The following is a 4,097-nucleotide window of genomic DNA, read 5'->3' on the forward strand; positions in this document are numbered from 1 at the left end:
AGAGGAGATGGCAGCCGAAAATAATAATAATGTAAGGAAGATGCTTGGTGACTTTACTGCACCTAATTCCAATTTACATGGAAGAAGCATCTCCATTCCTGCCATTGGAGCAAACAACTTTGAGCTGAAACCTCAATTAGTTTCTCTGATGCAGCAGAACTGCAAGTTTCATGGACTTCCATCCGAAGATCCTTTTCAGTTCTTAACTGAATTCTTGCAGATATGTGATACTGTTAAGACTAATGGAGTAGATCCTGAAGTCTACAGGCTCATGCTTTTCCCTTTTGCTGTAAGAGACAGAGCTAGATTATGGTTGGATTCTCAACCCAAAGACAGCCTGAACTCTTGGGATAAGCTGGTCACGGCTTTCTTAGCCAAGTACTTTCCTCCTCAAAAGCTGAGCAAGCTTAGAGCTGATGTTCAAACCTTCAGACAGAAAGAAGGTGAATCCCTCTATGAAGCTTGGGAAAGATACAAACAGTTGACCAAAAAGTGTCCTTCTGACATGCTTTCAGAATGGACCATCCTGGATATATTCTATGATGGTTTATCTGAGCTATCAAAGATGTCATTGGATACCTCTGCAGGTGGATCCATTCACCTAAAGAAAACGCCTGCAGAAGCTCAAGAACTCATTGACATGGTTGCTAATAACTAGTTCATGTACACTTCTGAAAGGAATCCTGTGAGTAATGGGACGCCTATGAAGAAGGGAGTTCTTGAAGTTGATACTCTGAATGCCATATTGGCTCAGAACAAAATATTGACTCAGCAAGTCAATATGATTTCTCAGAGTCTGCATGGAATGCAAGCTGCATCCAACAGTACTCAAGAGGCATCTTCTGAAGAAGAAGCCTATGATCCTGAGAACCCTGCAATAGCAGAGGTAAATTACTTAGGTGAACCTTATGGAAACACCTATAACTCAACATGGAGAAATCATCCAAATTTCTCATGGAAGGATCAAAAGCCCCAACAAGGATTTAATAATGGTGGAAGAAACAGGTTTAGCAATAGCAAGCCTTTTCCATCATCAACTCAGCAACAGACAGAGAACTCTAAACAAAATGCTTCTAATTTAGCAAATCTAGTCTCTGATATATCTAAGGCCACTGTAAGTTTCATGAATGAAACAAGGTCTTCCATTAGAAATCTGGAAGCACAAGTGGGCCAGCTGAGTAAAAGGATCATTGAAATCCCTCCTAGTACTCTCCCAAGCAATACAGAAGAGAACCCAAAAGGAGAGTGCAAGGCCATTGACATAAGGGCCATGGCCGAACCTGTAAGGAGAGGAGAGGACGTGAATCCCAAGGAGGAAGACCTCCAGGGACGTCCAGTGATCAATAAGGAGCTTCCCTCTGAGGAACCAAAGGACTCTGAGGCTCATCTAGAGACCATAGAGATTCCATTAAACCTCCTTATGCCCTTCATGAGCTCTGATGAGTATTCCTCTTCTGAAGAGAATGAGGATGTCACTGAAGAGCAAACTGCCAAGTTTCTTGGTGCAATCATGAAGCTGAATGCCAAATTGTTTGGCATTGATGCTTGGGAAGTTGAACCTCCCTTGTTCATCAATGAACTAAGTGATCTGGATCAACTGACATTGCCTCAGAAGAGACAGGATCCTGGAAAGTTCATAATACCCTGTACCATAGGCACCATGATCTTTAAGGCTCTGTGTGACCTTGGTTCAGGAATAAACCTCATGCCCCTCTCTGTAATAGAGAAACTGGGAATCTATGGGGTGCAAACTGCTAAAATCTCACTAGAGATGGCAGACAGCTCAAGAAGACAGGCTTATGGACAAGTAGAAGATGTATTAGTAAAGGTTGAGGGCCTTTACATCCCTGCTGATTTCATAGTCCTGGATACTGGAAAGGAAGAGGATGAATCCATCATCCTAGGAAGACCTTTCCTGGCCACAGCAAGAGCTGTGATTGATGTTGACAGAGGTGAAATAGTCCTTCAATGGAATGAGAACTCCCTTGTATTCAAAACTCAAGGATCTCCCTCTGCAACCATGGAGAGGAAGCAGAAAAAGCTTCTCTCAAAGCAGAGTCAACCAGAGCCCCCATAGTCAAACTCTAAGTTTGATTTTGGGAGGCCACAACCAAACTCTAAGTTTGGTGTTGGAGAGTTTCAACAAAGCTCTGCACATCTGTGAGGCTCCATGAGAGCCCACTGTCAAGCTATTGACATTAAAGAAGCGCTTGTTGGGAGGCAACCCAATGTTTATCTAATTCTTATTTTTATTGTTTTTCGTGTTTTCTTAGGTTCATGATCATGTGGAGTCACAAAATAAATAGAAAAATTGAAAACGGAATCAAAAACAGCAGAAGAAAAATCACACCCTGGAGGAGCATCTGTCTGGCGTTCAGCGCCAGAACAGAGCATGGTTCTGGCGTTCAACGCCAGAAATGGCACACAAATGGGCGTTGAACGCCCAAAATGGCCACCAACCTGGCGCTGAACGCCCAGAGTTGGGTACAAAGGCATTTTTACATGCCTAATGGGTGCAGGGATGTAATTCCTTGAACACCTCAGGATCTGTGGACCCCACAGGATCCACTCAGGATCTGTGGACCCCACAGGATCCCCACCTACCTCCACTCACTTCTTCTCACCACTCTCTTTCACACAACCCCATAAACACTCTTCCCCAAAAACCCTTCACCAATCACCTCATCTCTCTTCCCCATCACCTCTTCACCACTCACATCTATCCACTCTTTCCCATAAACCTACCTCATAAACTCCACCTACCTTCAAAATTCAAAACCAATTTCCCACCCAAACCCACCCATATGGCCGAACCTTAACCCCCCCTCCCCTCCCTATATAAAGCCCTCCATTCTTCATCAAATTCACACAACACAACCCCTCTATACCCTTCTTGGCCGAACCACATCACCCTCTCCCTCTCCTCTATTTCTTCTTCTTCTACTTCTATTCTTTTGTTTATTGCTCGAGGGCGAGCAATATTCTAAGCTTGGTGTGGTAAAAGCATAAGCTTTTTGTTTTTCCATTACCATTGATGGCATCTAAGACCGGAGAATCCTCTAGAAGAGGGAAAGGGAGGACAAAAGCTTCCACATCCGAGTCATGGGAGATGGAAAGATTCATCTCCAAAGCCCATCAAGACCACTTCTATGATGTTGTGGCCAAGAAGAAGGTGATCCCTGAGGTCCCTTTTAAACTCAAAAGAAATGAGTATCCGGAGATCCGACATGAAATTCAAAGAAGAGGTTGGGAAGTTCTAACAAATCCCATCCAACAAGTCGGCATCTTAATGGTTCAAGAGTTCTATGCCAATGCATGGATCACCAAGAACCATGATCAAAGTAAGAACCCGGATCCAAAGAACTATGTTACAATGGTTCGGGGGAAATACTTAGATTTTAGTCCGGAGAATGTGAGGTTGGCGTTCAACTTGCCATACATGGAAGAGAACGCACGCCCCTACACAAGGAGAGTCAACTTTGATCAAAGGTTGGACCAAGTCCTTATGGACATATGTGTAGAAGGAGCTCAATGGAAGGTTGACTCCAAAGGCAAGCCGGTTCAACTAAGAAGATTGGACCTCAAGCCTATAGCTAGAGGATGGTTGGAGTTCATTCAATGCTCAATCATTCCCACTAGCAACCGGTCTGAAGTTACTATAGACCAGACCATCATGATCCATAGCATCATGATTGGAGAAGAGGTGGAAGTTCATGAGATTATACCTCAAGAACTTTACAAGGTGGCTGACAAGTCCTCCACCATGGCAAGGTTAGCCTTTCCTCACCTTATTTGCCACCTATGCAATTCAGCTGGGATTGACATAGAGGGAGATATCCTCATCAAAGAGGACAAGCCCATCACTAAGAAAAAGATGGAGCAAGCAAGAGAGCCCAGTCACGGAGCTCAAGAGGCGCAAGAAGCTCATCACCATGAGATTCCGGAAATGCCTCAAATGCACTTTCCTCCACAAAACTATTGGGAGTACATCAACACCTCCCTAGAAGAATTGAGTTCCGATATGGGACAACTAAGGGTGGAACATCAAGAGCACTCCATCATGCTGCATGAAATAAGAGAAGATCAAAAAGCAATGA

General features: G+C 43.9%; 1 non-coding gene across 1 annotated transcript; it reads right to left on the reverse strand.

Annotated features, from left to right (window-relative positions):
• Positions 1-403: 403 nt before the first annotated feature.
• LOC112761043 (small nucleolar RNA R71) lies at positions 404-511 on the reverse strand. The gene has a single exon (XR_003181450.1). It is a non-coding gene; the product is annotated as a small nucleolar RNA R71 (small nucleolar RNA).
• Positions 512-4,097: the final 3,586 nt, after the last annotated feature.

The sequence above is a fragment of the Arachis hypogaea genome, chromosome 16, assembly GCF_003086295.3.
Source record: "Arachis hypogaea cultivar Tifrunner chromosome 16, arahy.Tifrunner.gnm2.J5K5, whole genome shotgun sequence".
NCBI lineage: Eukaryota > Viridiplantae > Streptophyta > Magnoliopsida > Fabales > Fabaceae > Arachis > Arachis hypogaea.